At 34.5% G+C, this 18,003-nt stretch overlaps 1 protein-coding gene and 1 long non-coding RNA gene across 2 annotated transcripts in view; one reads left to right on the top strand and one right to left on the bottom strand.

Moving 5' to 3' along the window:
* Window positions 1–18,003, bottom strand: part of LOC134473529 (uncharacterized) — a 149,925-nt gene that overhangs the window by 21,512 nt on the left and 110,410 nt on the right. Inside the window, exon 2 of the long non-coding RNA XR_010043824.1 lies at window positions 5,096–5,238. This is a non-coding gene — a long non-coding RNA (uncharacterized LOC134473529). The remainder of the gene's footprint in view (window positions 1–5,095; window positions 5,239–18,003) is intronic.
* LOC100723598 (tyrosine-protein kinase Fer) overlaps window positions 1–18,003 on the top strand; it is a 449,398-nt gene that overhangs the window by 422,205 nt on the left and 9,190 nt on the right. The gene's annotated exons all lie outside the window — the stretch shown is intronic.

Genomic DNA, 18,003 nt, shown 5'->3' with positions numbered 1-18,003 from the left:
AATTACGAGGAATAATCAGGAGAGGGTTGTAAAAATGTGTTTTGAGGTGCTCCTAGGTGAAAATCACCTGGAGAAACTGTTTTATCAGCAAAAGGAACAAGATGCTGATGCCACAAGTGAAGGCCTTAAGTTCAGATTTTAGAGCCCCAGCTATACTCTCGCCATTTTTCAATACTCTCTTTTTTGGGGCCTACATGGCATGGTGGGTTATGTCAGTCACAGCGGAAGACTGCACAGTCTAATACAGTTAGACCACTTCTGCATTATTAGGGCGAAATGTTTTCTTTTCACTTTTTTCCACTTTATTTTCTTTGATATGGCATTAATTTTAAAGCTTAACTTTTAGCTAAGGGCAATCTGAAAACAGCTGTGCATTGTGGCAGGGAGGAGGGGCGTCCCTGCAGTTATACACTTTTGTTTCATGGCTCAATTGCTACCCAAACAGTCCTGGACACAGTGACCCACAAATTATTTTTCCCTTAAACTGATTTTTCCAGTCAGTTCAGAATGTTAGTTACAGAGTCTTGTATTATTTTCCCCATAGGGCTTTCCTGCTCACAATTCCTAAATAAGCAGATAAAAACTCCATTTTCCCCACAGAAATATTTAAGTTGTTGAAGCTTTCTCTTACCATAATTATTTCCTAAAAATGCAGTAGTCAAATTTTCCTGAATATTTTTACATTAAATGGGGTGTAAAAAACTTGGCCCTCGCTCTTTTAAGGTTGTAAAGCAGATTTCTGAATTGAAAGAACTGATTGCTTTGTATTACTTGCTTTCTTTGTTAGCTTCCCACCGGTTTGATTAAATAAAAATATCACTACCATTTAAATGAGGAAGTCCAACTGAAAACCAGGATTTCTTATATCTTCAAGAATATAGCTACTAATATTTATTAAAATAAATCATCTATTTTACTCTTCGCCTAAGAACTTTGGGAATTGGAGCGGGTAAGGAGGAAGGTCTTGGCAAGAGCAATTTGATGAGAAATGAATTAATTCAATTATTTTCATGGTGTGGATCAATAATAGCCTCCACTGAGGCCCCTTGGCCTAAAGGCAGCTAGATAATCAATAGGATCACACAGAGGCAGCTCTCCTCCTCCAGCGGCCTCTCTGATCTTCACGCCTGTGTAATTCTAATTTATGTCAACTAGAAATCAAAGAAATTCCAGGAGGCTTTGGTCATAGGATAGTTGGGTAGAACTTTCACAATCTATTTATGTCTGTTTCTTAAGTAATGGAGGCCCATGGCCCAACTAGTGCCTCTGCTGGCCAAAGAGAAGAAGCTCTCAGGAAAAGGATAGTTAGCTGCTCAAGGACAATGTGGAGGAGTGGCTTTGAGTAAATCAAAGCACACTTTCTCCTCCTCAACAACTCTGCAGGGACATAAAAACTAAGGATTTAAGCAAGATCAAGCCTTGCCAAGAGTGGCTCCCTCAATAATGCTCTTTAATGATACCCCAGACGCTGGCATTTTCAAATCAAATGAACAGTGTATAAAATTAGTTCTGCATGAAGTTAAAAAACTTTGAAAGTGAAAGGGAGCTTTTAAAAGCTCCAGCGTTTCTCCATCCAACTGCGTTTCACAAGGGTTTGGCATTTGAGAATTGCTACGTTTATGATGTTATTCACTGCTCATAATTCAGGCCCTATGTCTCCAAACTTCGTATTAACAAACACTGCAGAGGTTTCCCAAGTTAGCCTGGCTGCTCCTAGTGAGGTCTGGTTTCTCAGCCAGTGCTGTACTCCTGTGCTCCCTCCCTTCTCATCAACCTTCTTACCCCAACATTTTTCATTAACCTTAAACACTGCACTTCCATTCGCCCTTCAGCTTACACATAAATTTTTTTTGTCCTTTTCAGTTTTGTTTTCCATTCAAACTGCCTTGTAAGAAACAAGGAAAACCATCACAGAAGAAATGTTATCCAGAGAGAGTCTAGAATTCACTATAGTTGTGAAAATAATTTCCATAACCAAAGTCACCATTTTTAATTGTGAAAACCAGAGTTTCCATATTGCTCTTATTAGAGAGTCCTATTGATTATGTACAAGCATTCTTTTTTTTTTTTTTTATAAACTAAATCACTAAATAAATGTGAGCTAAGTTGATTGGTGATTTCAGGTCAACTCTAATTCCCAAGGTCAAGTAAGCCTTTGAACAGTCTTTAAGAATATAAGCTCACCGCACTTCATCAAAGCCTCTCACATAGCGTTTTCTTCTCTTGGTTTTTACAATGCACTAAAGTTTGGGAGATTATGTGGCATCAGCTTCAAAACCTTCTAACATGCTTATCCAACCAGCAATCGGAAAAGCTACTTAAACAAGGGGTTCTCACTGCACGAACTTTACAACTGCATGGGAAACAGAATTTGTTGAATGACTGGAGCATTCCTCCCTAGCAATCAGTGATGTTGTAGCCAACCAGATTTATTATAGTTTAGCTTAGACATCATTTGATAATCCAAGTACATGTTCCTTTCAGCTGCCAAGAATATGTTTAATGCTTTTCATCTGTTCTCTGTTTACTTGGGGAGAGGGAGAAGAAAAACACTTTTCCTCACAACAAGGAAGAAAAATATTTTGCTATTCCTCACAAGCTGACATGATGAAAAAGGCAGTTTTTTGCCTTTTAATGTAACACAAGTGAATATTAATACAGATAAAAAGATTCTTACTTCTACGGAAAAATAAAACAAAACTTCATAACAAAATAGAGAAAAATGATGATTAATATATCATGGAAAAGTCATAGAGGAAAAACAACCCTTACAAAGAAGAAACACATAAATAAAAGGATGAAACTTTCTTTTCAATGATCAAAAAGACTAGTATAAATGAATCAAATTAGCATGCATCTTAAAATATTTTTGAAATAATGGAAAAGATAATTTGGGGAACAATTTGAACATCTCCCTATTTTCTATTTTTCTATCTTCTACTTTATTTTTCTCTATATATTATATACACTTGAATTTCTGCATGAGAAAACATCCAATGTTTAAAGCTTGTGTGTCTGACATTTCGTTTAACATTATGTTCTCAAGTTGCATCCATTTTCCTATAAATGCCTCGAGTTTATCTTTCTTTGTGGTACAGTAGTACTCTCTGTTTTCTTTATTCATTCATCTGTTGATGGACACGTGCTATTTCTAAAATCTAGCTATTAAAGTAGGGCATGGTGGCTTACTTCTATAATACTAGCACTTGGGAAGCTGATGCAGGACAATCACCAACAAGTCTGAGACCAGCCTGGGATACAAAGTGAGCCCAAGGTCAGAATGAACTGCATAGTGAGACTCTGACTCAAAAAAAAAAAAAAAAAAAAATCTAGCTATTGCAAGTTGTGCTGCATAAACATGGGTACATATACATCTCTGTAATACAATGATTCTTGTAAAGTATAGCTCTACAAAAATGGTTTTGTAAAGTATAGATTCCAAAATAAATGGGCCTAAGTGAAATTTATGGCATATGAAGGAAAATGCACCTGAACTTAGTATTTCTCAGAGTCACAGGATCACAGAACATGAATGCAGGGACACACAAACCCTACAGTCTCATCCTGCTCCAGTACAGGGGGCCCACTGACACATTTCTCAAGCAGGGGTTAACAGTCTATTTCCTGAGAGCTTCTGCTCCTCCACTGGCTCCATGTGGTATTCAGAAACAGGGAAAGGACTTCCACTAATGAGTTTTACTTACTGATTAGTCTTAGGCCCAAATTAGTTTTGCTCTTTAATGTCTTTTTGGCACAGATGATCACAAATTCAGACCATGGATCTTCTGTATGCACTAATCCTAGCTTTCTTCTGTTTCTTGTTCTACTGTTAGTTGATTTTACTTTCTTTTTTTCCTACTTGTGTGAATGGTCTTTTGTTCAACTTGCCCAATTTTAGCACTGCAAATCTTTCTTTATCTCTTTGCCTGAATAGATGGCTAGTAACTTTATTCTAAATACATAATGTTCCATGGAGGCATTAGTACTCCTTGGTAAAGTGTGCAGAAGGGACAATAATTGATATCCTTGTAGAGACAATAATAAACTTAATTTTGAATTCTGATGATGGAAAAATTATAAAGTCATTTTTTCTAAAATCAATTTATAATTTTCCCATTATTTTCATTTTCTTTTAAAACAAAATAGCAAGCTGTATAATTTTTTTCTTTTGGAAATTCTAATATCAGAGAATAGGTCAATGGCATTAATGATAAGAATAACCAATAAACAGTTTATTTTATGCATGTTGAACATTATTCTAAGTGCTTTGCATAAGTTAATTCATTTCATGCTCACAATTTTACAGGATAGGTACTAGTGTCAGCCTCATTTTACAAATGGAGAAATGAGTGTTGCCCAAGATGACACAACTAGTGAGTAACTATTAATTAGATTTGTTACAGGGAAAGCACGAACATCACAAAGTGTAAAACAACTGTCTAGTGCCTGGTATTCAATATTTATTTTCCATGTTATATAAAACATCATTTCCCAAACTTATGCTCACACTCCTGGCCAGTTCTTCAGACCTTCACTGGAACCTCTGGGATCACAGGAATTTTTATGTGATAAGAGTCGCATCTGACATGTAGAAACACAAATTCCCACACATCTCCCTCAACAGCCTTTTCTTGGCCCCCAAATGTCAGGAAGACATAGACGCTGAGCATCAAAATTACTCACTTAAGAAAAAAAAATTATATTAGTCTTTCCACCTTATTGTTGCAGGAAATTTGGAAAACTGAATAGAATTTTACTGTTAGATCTTCCAATTTGCCATGCAATCTTTTTAACTTTGGTCCATGGAATTATAACTATGCCAAAATCTAAGTTGACTGTGTATATATTTGCCTTTTCATTATGCTTAAGCACAAAATTCATTATTGAGCAGAGAAATGAAAAATAATATCAGACTAGAAAACCAGGCCAACTATATATATATATATATATATATATATATATATATAGAGAGAGAGAGAGAGAGAGAGAGAAAGAGAGAGTGAGTGAGTCAGGGAAAGGAATGGAAAGAAAATACGTATCAAGCGCTCCATGAGTATACTGATATGTAGAAAACAACTTGATAGACAGTGCTTACTTTATCGCATCTCATCAGCCCCAGATATCTCAGAGATTTGCTGCTTTGTGCAATCAGGGTGGCTCCTTGATCAGTAATTTCTTTACACCACCCCACATCCACGGTCTCTATTGTCATGCTGTATCGCCCAATGGCTGTCAATGCTGCAAGAAGAGAAGGACAGAGAAAGAGCATAAATGTTAACAGTGTAAGGTATCTATTTTATTATGATGGTTTCTCTCATTTCTTCACTAAATTTGTCCCTCAAATGCTGTGTGTAAATGAGCATTTTATGAACTAAATTAAATTTGAAATGCTTCAGGAAAGACTGTCGCATGACAAACCGTTTTATAAAATGAATAATCATTCCCTAATCTCTCTTTCACTAGATACAACCTTCTAGCACTTTTACTCGTTATAAGGTTACCTATACTTTCAACCATCCATGTTTGCAACAGGAATAAATTAAAATGAATCACAGATGTAACATCACAAAAACTCTTAAGTACTGACTAAAGTTTATCCAAAGTAATTTGAACAATATTTTAAAAGAAAAATCTATGTAAATACCATTTTGAGGTGTATTATACTGAATTTACCAATATGCATAATTTTTTCCATCTGTTTATGATCTGTAAAATGTAAGAGTATATAATATTTTTCATATTGGTTGTTTTTTTTTTTTTTTGGATCTTAGGAGTTGAGTATATTATGCATATAGTTGGATTTAAATGATGCCATGCTATAGTGCAGGAAAGGGAATTCATTTGTTAGGGTAAATTTCCTTACTATATCAGAGATCTTCCTTCTACTAAAATAAAATGAAGCCTGCCATCAGTACTATGGCAGTATGTCTGGTGTTCTTGGCTGTTCAGCACTGCATGACTACTAAAGTGCTGGAGATTTTCCTATAATCTCTGATGTACACTACTCATGCCTGCAAGAGCTTCCCAATCTGTCACCCCATCAGGATGTAAGTCTTTTTCAGGGATTTCTCATTTGATAGGTGTGCATATGTCTACATTTAAGAAACATAAAAATAGATTTCAATACCTCCAGCAAGAATAAGTTTATGGTGCATTAGTATATGAACAAAACCCTTGAAAAACATTCCACAAGTATTAAAAAAGAAACATTGTTGCTAATTATTTCTTATTCTAAGAGAGCCATAAGCTCATTTCTGTAAAGTTAAAGGTGGACAATATTTTCTAAAGTGTATTGACTGGATTGAGAAGAACAGAATGAATTACTTACATAAATAAAAATGACCCACAGAAAAGATTATTTACCAAACTCTCTTTGCTAATTAGCTCAAAAAATTTTTTCTTACTAGAAAACTCATATACATGCATCCCAGTATCTAACTGCTGCGAAGCAGTCAGATATTTAATGTTTATAAAAACAACAATCATGATCCTGGAGCTTTCCAGTAAAAATACCATATAGAAAGAATTTATTTTTTAAGTTCCTCATGCCTCTATTTTGCTAATGCTTTCATTTTTGTTCATGCTGTGTTAGCATTTAAAATTTTTTAGGTGGGGAGGGACATGGTACAATTTTCCAACTATTAATGGTTTGCTGATATGTTTTGAATAATATTTGCATGCAACAGGACAATATTCCTTAGGTTTCTAACCTAAGAAAATTGTTGAGCCACTTGGCATTGTCATAACTTTTACTAATTATGATATCCTGAAGATCTACAATTAATGAAGTAGGAAAAACGTAACAGAAATCACTTTCAGTAAAAATCATTCAAATCTTGAGTTTTAAAAGATGACCAAATATACATTTCAGGAGAATGTTGGTAGATTGTGTACAGTTTTTATTGAGATTTAAGACTGGAACATGAAAGTCCTGAACTATCTAGAAACAGGGGAATCAACTGATATGAGGAACTTTCAAAGTCTGCTCTGTAAGCAAATAAAGTATCAGTAGTACCAGAATCTAGATGTTAAAACCAGGGGCTTTGGTATTTTCTTTTTCCTTTCTTGTTCAAATTAAAATACACAATAAATAAAACAACTGAAGAGGGATCAGGGTATTTGGTTTTTGTTTCGACCTATCTCTATTTTTTAGTGGAATTAAACTACTACTCCTTAACTCATTTATGTATTCAATAAGTACCTCATGAGCATTAAACCATTTCTGGCAACAACTTATTGACTATTTTCCATGTGTTGGACCTTGGGCTAAAAATTTCAGGTACATTATCTGATTTAACTCTCATAATAACTATATGAAGTCTTACTGGTATTTCCACCCTAAAGATCAGGAAACTGAGTCATGCAAAGATTGAATAATTTCCTTGTCACAACACAGCAAGCATGTGAGTGGATTTTAAATTGGGAGGCAGCTCCCAGCCCATGCTGCACATCTGAAATAATGAATGAGAAACCTGGGGCCAGACGCCTAACAATTCTAATAGGTTTCACTTGCCAGACTGGAACTGTAGTGTGAGACACAGATCCTTCAATGGGTACTGAGAATATGGAGATTTATGGAGCTTAACATCCAGGTAAGCGGAGCTGGAGGGGAGGACAGAGAAGTGGAGCTGGGCAAAAAGATACTAGTCAGTAAACGGTCACAATAAAAACAAAACAAAACAAAACAAAACAAAAAAAAAACTGATTCTGCATCTCTTCCTTTTTTAAATTAAATTTCTTTTCACCACTTAGATTTCAAATCAAAGGTCAGCTCCTCATCCCAACATTAGAACTAAGGATGTTCTTATCCCTTTACATACTTTTTTTTTTATTGGTACCAGGGATCAAACTCATGACTGTCTGCTTGCAAGGCAGGCGCTTATGCCGCTGAGCTAAATCCCCAGCCCTTATTTACATATTTTATATGGCCCATCTTTCACATTAAAATAACAGCTCTTGTTCTTGTGTCCAGAAACCAGCACATGCTTGATGCAGAGTGGTTTCTGAAAATATTAACTGAATACACCAATGACTATAACCTCTAATTCGACAGGGGAGGAGCTTCAAGGATGCCCTTACAAAATAGCCAGGTTACATATTCAACTGTGAGCTAGAACTCTCCAGAAAAACAAAGCAGCAAGGGCAAGTATAATGGACAATGGAAATAGCAAGTGTAAAGGTAGAGAGATGAGAAAGGACTAGGATGCTGTAAATCATTCTAAGGGAGTGAAATAAAAACAAGTTCAAGATTATGTGCATGATTCATTCCAGAAATATTTATTCAATGACTAATTATACTGGGTAGGCAAAAGGGATAGAGAATAACAAAAATAAGCAGTATTTAATGTCACAATGCCTATATTCTAGAAGAACAAATAGATGATAAATGAATAAACATAAAAGTAAATCTAATTCTAAGTTGTGACAAGTGTTGAGAAGGAATTAGACTAAGTACTATCAGATAGAAAAACGTTTAGATTTGGGATGGGTGAGCACAGATATGCCCAATGTAATTATTTGTAATACTTACAATGGCCCCATAGAAAAACACCCACTTAAGAGAAGAAAACTTGAGATGAAAGAGCTAACAAATGCTCACATCTAATAAAGAGGCAGAACCAGTGTGGAAACTGAGATTGCTTGGCTCCAGTGCCAGTTCTTCTTGTGCCATGAGGTTTACAGTGTTGCAGTGAAGGTTGTCATGTTCGGAATATATTTTTTGTATCACTATTTAGGAATTAAAATTACAGGTTAAAGGTAGCTAAGAATTTACATTATAACTATAGCAGAGAACCCATGAAATACTTTGTTTATAAAATGTATATGAAATACTAATTTATCTTTCTTTGAATATTTAGTGCCTTTGGAGACATTTTTCACTGTTATTCATGAGCTGGCTATGAGACAACATAGCAGGATATATTTTCAAGTTCAGTTCTAATCATGCTATTAAGATGTCTGACATCAAAATGACATTTAACTTCTCTAAGTCTTGGCTTTTTTACCTGGACAGTGAGATGTTAACTACACATTATGCCTATGGAAGGTTAGTTTGAGATTCGGAAGAGATGATACATGTAAGGGACTTTTCACTATGATTTATTAATATTTCCCCAGCCCCATTCCTAGTGGTACAGTAAATATGAAATCAAAAGGAAGAGTTTTGAAAAATAAAAAAGCTCTGGAAGGATAAGAGTACTTAATCATTACGTCACTGCTAGAGTTCTTGCCTATCTACTTCCTACTGACGATTGTGAAGTTGTAGACTGCACTGGATGGTAGGGCTGCAGATGTATGATTACTGCCATCATTAGGACCTATTGACACTTTACAATGGTATTTATTGAGCCTTGAAAAAGGATACATTAATTATGCAAGACTAATTCTTACTTCCAAAGCACTTGTAATGTTTATGTGCTAAGTGCAATTAATAAAGAAAGTTAAATTCAAAAACTTATGTAAATTAAGTAACTGTCATTCAGTTCCTTATATGCTGATGAAGGATACACACTAAGCTACTAATAGGCATTTATGTAAGCATACAGTTGAAAAGTGGCTCAAAGATTCACATGCACACTTAATTTTAACAAAGAAATCCCACTTGTAAGATCTGCCTTGAAGATACAGCTTTAATAATTAGAATTACATAAACCCAAGTTTATTTATTAGACTACCTGGTGTATTGCAAAGTAATAGAAATTGCCTAAATTCCAATCAAAGGAAAGTGGCTAAATAAGCTATTCTATACTCACACACTTTAACAATATGAAGCTGTAAAAAATAAAAAAGGGAGATTAGTAAAAACTAATTTGGAATGATTTCTTCCAAATTACTAAGTGAAAAACAAAATACAAAAGAGTTTATATGGTATTATATAAATATAAGACAAGAGGGAATATAATATTTTTATATTAATTTGTTCATTCATGCAAAAGTATTACTAAAGAGATAAACCAGAAACTACAGAAGATCGTTTAACTATAAGGACTGGCGGAAAAGGCAAAGAAAGAAGATAGCCCACAAAGTGGGATTGAGAGGTTGAGGAGGGAAAGACACTTCTTAAAATATATCTTTTTATATAGCTTTGACATTCTGAACCATAATAATCATTGACATACTTCCCAAAATAAAAATGTGAGGGAACCCAAAGAGAAGTACATACAGTAATAAATTAATTAAATTGTATTGGAAATGTATCCTGAAAGGGATAGAATCAATAATTAATTTAAATTGCCAAGGAACATAATTTTGACTAAACATTTTAAGGAGAAAACTAGAAGAGCTGTAAACAAATACTGTACTCTAGTCAGCAAATCTATTTATGTAGGGGTATGAGCTAGCATTTCAGTAGCTACTTTATATGTAATCTATGATTGTAAATGATGACAGTCTTTTCAATGTTAATGAAAAAAATATAAGAGGAGTTATATCTTAGTGAACCTACAGTAATGAATTGGAATTGAGTTTTGTTATGAATGCATGGTTTTCACTGTATATGTGCACACACATATGGGTCAGGAAAAACACATAGTCTGAAATATCTTACTTATGACAGAAAAACAAGTGTTTTAAAAAGAATGGCAGGAATTGTAAGAAGGATTCAGGATCCAGTCAGAAGGTCCTGCTAATGGTCAAAGCTAAACAACCTGAACAGCAAAATAAATGACTGAATCGGATGATACTTATAAATTAAAAATAATCCATAAGGTCATACTGGTATAAATAAATAAGTATATAAGTAAAAATGAGCAAGGAGGGACAAGCGCTTCCTTACAAAAGAATTTCAATTAATCACTGAACAAAATATTTAAGCAACATCCAGCAAAGAGTACAGTAACAATTGCTATAGGTATGACCTACCAATGAATACTCAAAGTCATTGGTGAAAGTTGGAGGAGGAATGTAGTAATGCCAAAGATCTTTATCAATTGCAAAGGAAAAATTACAGCCTTGCACCCTAAACTCATCAAATATCACCCTGGCTAAATGAGTGGGGTCAACAGCAACATGTAAATAACACATATAAATGCCATGTATCTCTTGATCATTTCTGCAGTATTCCTGCAAAAATACATACACTCAGTCTACTCATAACATCATAAAAACTCAATATGAGAAATATTCTACAAATTAATTCATGTTATCAAAAAGTTAAAAGGAATTTAAAGAAAAAGAACAAGCAACTTGTCACAAACTGAAGGAGACTAAGACAATACGACAGCTAAACACAATGTAGATCCCTGGATTGGATCCTGGAACAGATAAAGAAATTAAAGAAAAACTAGTGAAATTTGCATAAATTTGCAGCTTAGTTAACCTTATTGTTTCAATATTAGTTCCCTGCCTTTTCTAATTGCACTATAATTATATAATTTGTTAATATTACCAGTAACTGGGACCGTACATGAACTGTACTATTCTTGCAACTTTTCTACAATTTCACAATGAAGAGTTAAAAAAAATGAATAAAATAATAATAGATAAGGTAAATGAACTACATAGAGAACTAAAATTTTCTAAGTGAAAACAATTTTCCCAATGAAAGACCTGATACATAAATGTTAGGAATAAAAAGACATTTTTCTTTGGGGGAAGATAGGTCATACAAGCACATTAACAGGTAACCTACATGTGCTAGTTTGTCCTTTCTAGTTCTATCTTCTGCTTTGGATCTAGGTATTTATGAAACAATCAGAAGAAATGCTGTGGTGATTGAAAGAATTAGGGCTAAAATTTAACAGTAGGACTAACATCTTTCATGTAACACTTGGATGAAAGACACTTGCAAATAAGTTTTCTGGCATAGTTACAAAGAGATAAGTATAAAAAGTGTTCTTCTTTGTAGAAGTCACAGAACCTCTAAAAAACAAAGAAATAATACTTGCAGAGATATTTGTTGTTGTGTTGATGGTCCCTGGGAAGGCTCCCTGCAGCCCACAGGGATTACAGCTCATCCTGTCTGTTCAGGAGAGTCACAGGCTTCCCTGCCAAGGACAGATGCCCAAGCACCAACCCTCCTCCACCCCAAGATTCTGATTCAGCAAAAGATATAAATGCTTCTGGGATCCTGATGTGCAACAGAGGGCTGAGAATCACTGGAACAGAATGACCTACAAGTGGGGCAAAGTTAATCAGCTAAAAACAAAAGAGCTCACTTTTAAAGACTAAGTAGCCTATGTGTTCTGATACTTTAAAACAACTTGGCCTCTCAAATAGTAGTTACTTGTTTATGATCTAGCATTTTCTCATCTGTTTACCTTTTCTACTTTATTTTTTCTCTTTCCAGTTTTTTGGGAGGCCACCAAATTTCTTTAAAGGAATTGAAAAAAAAAAACGGAAGTAGATGTTTTGGTACAATTTATAGAAAAGATATATCTCAGTTCTTTTTATTCATGTTATCCTTTTCCTCCTCCTCCATCTCTTGATTCCCTCCCGCTTTGAGAACAATTTGTCTCCCTCCTTTTTGCTATTCTTTATTTTGCCCTGCATTTTTACTTTAGCTTTCTCAGATAAGAGGAACTATATGATATTTAAGCTTGTGTGTCTGACTTATTTTGCTTAACATTATGGTCTCGAGGTACTTCCAATTTCCTACAAATGATTCAAATTTATCTTTCTTAATAGCAAAGTAGTACTCCATTATGTGTAAATAACCACATCTTCTCTATTCATTCACCTGTTTATGGATGTGTGGGCCACTCTCAAGATTTAGCTATTATGAACTGTGCTGCTTTAAACATGAGTATGCATGTGTCTCTGCATTATAATGTCTTTAACTTTTTTAGTAAGATACTCAGGAGGGAATAGTTGGGTTAAGTGTAATTTTAGTTTTAGTTTTTGAGGAATCTCCACACTGATTTCCATAGTTTACATTCTCAACAGCAGTATGGAAGAGTTCTTTATTCCTGCAGTCTCTCCAGAATTTGCTATTATTGATTTAATGATGATGGCCATTTTTTCTGGGATAAAATGGAATCTCAGTGTTGTTTTAATTTGCATTTCTGTAATGACCCCCCCCCAGAGATGTTGAGCATTTCTTCATGTATTTATTTCCCACTTTTACTTCTTCACTTATATCTATTTTGCTTCCCTATTTTTGACTGGATCTTTCTTTTATTTTGGAGAGGTCTACTTTTTTTGTTATATTCATATTCTAGAAATGAGTCTCTGTCTGAGGACCTGCTGCCAAATATTCTTCCCCAATTCTGTACGTTGCCTTTTCACTCTGTTGGTTGGTTCTTTTGCTGTACAGAATATACGATGTCATCCTATTTGTTGACTTTCAGAACTATTTCCTGTACAACTGGATTTCTGTTCTGAAAGTCCTTGCCTAAGCCTATGACTTCAAAACTTTTACCTATCTTGTGTTCATGTTTCTTGTTTAATATCTAGTTCTTTGATCCATGTTGATTTTATTTTAGTGCATGGTATGAGACATGGGTCTAGATATAATCTTCTGCATGTAGATAGTCATTTTCCCCAATACCATTCATTAAAGAGGTAATCTTTCCTTCACTGTGTATTTTTTTGCCCCTTTGTCAAAAATCAAATAGTTGAATGTACTTGAGGTTGTTTCTGCATTCTCTATCCTATACCACTGATCTTCAGGACTGTTTTCATTGCAGTACTCACAGTGGCTTTGTAATATAACTTCCAATCCCAGATCCTGATGCTTACTCTTTTGTTCTTTTTACACAGGACTGCTTTTGCTAGTGTGTGTCTCTTCTGGTTCTATATAAATTTTAGGAATCTTTTTTCCAGTTCTGTGAAGAATGTAGTTGGAATTTTTATTGGGATAATGTTAAATCTGTATATCAATTTTGGAAATATGGCCATTTTGTCTATATTGGTTCTGCTTATGTAGAAGGGAGCGTATCTTTCCATTTCCTGATGTCTTCTTCAATTTTCTTTTTCAGAATATTGTAATTTTTGTTTTAGCAGACTTTCACTTAATTAGGCTAGTTCCAAAGTATTTAAATTTCCTTGGTGCTAGTGTGAATGGTAATTTTCCTTAATTTTTTTCTCAGTGGGTTATTAGTACATAGGAATGCTATTGATCTTTTTTGTGTCAGTATTGTATCTTGCTATATTACTAAATTTGGTAATATTAGAGTCTTCTTGCTATTATGAAATCAGAAACTGACCACCCTCAAAAATATTTTTCCTCAGTGTTTTGTTTAGAAATATTCTCCTTTACTACAGTAATCTTCCAATGAAACACTTACAGTTTGTTTCATCTTTGAATTGCTTATCAACATGTCTGTCTTCCTTTCTAAATTGCAAAATCTAGAGTAGTGAATATGGATGCATGTTATCTTGGATCACCAAATCTTTGAAAATCAAGCATTGCCAACTTTTCAGGCTTAATAAAACTTCTGGAAGTATAGAATACATGTAAAAGGTTGCACATATCTTTGTGGTACAATGATGACTTTTAATGTAGCTAACACAGCTGTGTAACAGTATCTGTATTGAGAAAAACAGCATGCCCAGTACTTCTGATGTCCCCACTGTAGTGGCTACTACTATTCCCAGAATAAGGATAACTATTATCCTGACTTCTGATCATACAGATTACCATTTCTGTTGTTTAATTTATATAAATAGAGTCAAACACCAAACAATCTTCGGCATTTTTAGTTCTTATGTTTGTGAGATACACTTCTACTGTGTGTGCTACTAGTGTCCTGTTCATTTTCAAGGCTTTGTAGCATTCCATTCTACTCATGGGCATCTCAGTGGTTTTTCCTTTGGAGTTACAATAACAGTGCTGTTGTGAATACTAGCATACATGATGTGGATGTTTTCATTTCCTTAGGTAAATACATAGAATGGAATTTCGTAATCATGTGTTGTGTGTTTAACTGTCAAAATAACCACATCATTTTATATTCCCACTAACTCCGGAGGGTTCTAGTTTCTCTATATTGTTTTCCAATGCACGGTAATGTGTATGTATAATTACAGGCAGTTTTATGGGTGTGAATTGGGTTTTAATTTTCATTTCCTTAGAGGGACATGGTGAATTTTTCCAAGGTATCATACTTCCTTGGAAGTCTATTTCCTTGGAAGTACCAGTAGATATCAAATGAAGAAACCAAGGCTTATAGATAAGTTTTGATTACTAGACTACAACAGCTTTTAACAAAACAGATAGTATCTCCTGAGAATCAGCCATGCTGCAACTTGGGGGACCAACCAAGAAAGCAATGAGCCAGACTTCCTGGCAAGCAGGGTGAGCCATGGGTAAGCCAGGGAGAGAATAAGTCAGTGTCTCCCGTGAGCCTACCTGCGCGTGGGCTGAGAATCAAATGTCTTGCGTTTCCCCTCTACCTATCTTTCTCTTCGCAACTGGATGGTTTCAAGGTCAGCTGGAGTTGACAGCAACTAAGGTACATAAAGCAACTAAATTCTTGTATTGTTTGGTTGATTATGCTCACCAGAGGACTGAGCATCCTTTGGAAGGATGACAGTATACAATAAAGCAAATATGGGATTTCCTTCTATTTTGTCTTTGAAGGCCAATATTGTTTTCAGTATTTTGCTTTGTTCTGATTAATTGTGTTGCTCTATTCAATATTATGTTTTGATTGGTTTTTCTAGTGTTCTGGTTTTAGTTCGATTTTGCTATACCTGCTTGAATGAACAACTATTGTGAAGATAATAGGATATACCATGGTAGCTATTATTGTTATCTTAGTATCCTGCTCTGAAGTTCTGTACCAATTTCACTGCATTTTCTTCATTGGCTTTGTTTTGTCTTGTTCTGTTGTATTTTACTATTTTTAAAATAAAAAAAAGAAAAAGCCAGATAATTTTCCATGCAATTTAAAGGAAAATATCCATAAAATAAGCATTCTATCCTGAGAAACATAACACTTAAAACAGGAAAATAAAATTCAGGAAAGAGAATAAAAGTGTAGCAAACTTTTCAAATCCTCAGTTATTTGTGAAAATTTCAAAGACTATGGAGTTTGATTTAAGAAACTTCAAAACTCTGAAAAATCAAGTGAAAAATACATACAACACAAATGAGTTCCTAACAGTGATGGATAATATTAAAGACTGAAAACTCTGAATTGTGCCAGAATTTTTGAGATGCTGCTTGTTGGGTCATTCATTTTACATAGCTCTGCTTAATGAGTTCAGACTAGCACCACAGAAATATTGTCTGATTCACAAAGAGAGAAAGCTGGCTGCGGCCCTTGACCTTTCTGGGGAAAGTCTCTCCTACCCTTCACACCCTGAAGCAGAAATGCAAGCATTATTTATAGGCTGCATCTGTTTTCCTTCCTTTGAGATAAACGACTTGGTGAAAAAATAAGTTCAAGTGCAGAACTTTTTTTAAAAGGTCATTTAATGCATCATGACAAGGATAATCCTTAATCCTCTCCTATTTATTTTTTATTTTACAAGCAGAAAGATACATATCTGATTGGGTATGTAGAAGTTATTTCCATATATGTGACCTCCAAAAATGTAATAAACAAGGAGTGTATTTAGAATTAACCTGCATTTACAGGAATCTGATCCACTGCTCTGGTTTTGAGTGGTGCGGTGTTTGGTGATTGCTAGCCCTTTGAGAGGAATGCTGAGTTCTCCTGACAATTCTCTTATTAAATTTGGAATTCAAGATAAGGAAGAAAAAAAGTTTCACTACTTTAACATTAGCAGAGAACCTAAAGTCCCTGGTTCAATGATTCTTTTTTATTTCAGCCTGCATAAATACATATATTACTTATCAAAGAATTATGCATCCTTTTCAAAATCCTGACATTATTAGATTTCTTTCTGAAATATGATTTCTGGGTTTAAATATGTTAAGTTTACAGGTATGGGAAAGCACATTCATGTCTTTGTCATAGATCTGCCTTGTCTACCTTTCTAGGCTGATTTTTCCAGACCACTCTAAATATAGAATATCAGTTTCAAGCTGATGTTAGACAGAAAAATTTATCTGATCATATATGCTGCAGAGCAGGATGTGATTTCACTGACCATGACTTAGACACAAAAGTAGGTGAAAAATACATGTTGCCAGGGTGACTAACGGACTTTGTAAAAATACCCGGATATAGAAGCAATGAAAACCAGAGAAACTGGGAAGAGCCTGTGGGGATAACAACAGTTTGAATACATTCTTTGTTTTTGTTTTTTACTCAATAAATATTGACTACCTACTATAGAGGTCTAGCCTTGACTACCTTTATAGAGCTTATATTTTAGATACAAAGAAGTAGAATGTATAATTTGTCAGATGGCAATAATATTTTGGAGAAAAACAAGCAGAGAACAGGGCTAGGATTGGAATTTTAATAGGGTGACCGAGGAACACCTCACAAAGAAAGGCACATTTGACTAAAAACCTTGAGGGACAGGTGAGGAAGCCATATAGATATCTAAGGGAAGGTATTTTACATGGACAACTCTAGCATATGATATAATTGAACTTAAATTTTCAAAGAACTACTCAGGGTTTGGATAGAGTAGAATGTAAAAGTATAAGTAACGAAGCAGAGAAACTAATAAGAAGGCCATTGTAACTACCAAACTACGAAGTGATAGTGGATTGAACCAGGACCAGTGACTGAGACAGAGAAAAAGGGACTGAACTCTGAATAGAGTGTAAAAGCAGAAGCAACAGCAGTTGCTGATGGATCGGATGTGGAATAAGAAAAAGAGAGATATTAGGAATATAAAAAAATTTTCCTACCATTTAGATTTAAAAGAAATTTCTAGTGTGTGATCCTACCTGTCACTGTTTTGCATTCTTGTGCATCTGAGTGTCCTTGTATCAGAAACAATATACTTGTTTCTTCTACTGATATAAACTTCACAGAGAGGGACAAAGACCACCCTTATTCATCTTTGTATCATCATTGTGTAACACACAGCCTTTTTTTGCATTTAATATGTTATATTCATTTAAATATATAAATGTTAAGTATTTCAATTATAAGCATTTAGATGAAACTAAAGAAGAGATATTGTTTATTCTCTAGA

This window comes from Cavia porcellus, unplaced genomic scaffold (assembly GCF_034190915.1).
Source record: "Cavia porcellus strain 051 isolate PalLab524CR breed Dunkin Hartley unplaced genomic scaffold, mCavPor4.1 scaffold_27, whole genome shotgun sequence".
In the NCBI taxonomy this organism is placed as follows: domain Eukaryota; kingdom Metazoa; phylum Chordata; class Mammalia; order Rodentia; family Caviidae; genus Cavia; species Cavia porcellus.
This window is presented reverse-complemented; position numbering and strand designations above follow the sequence as displayed.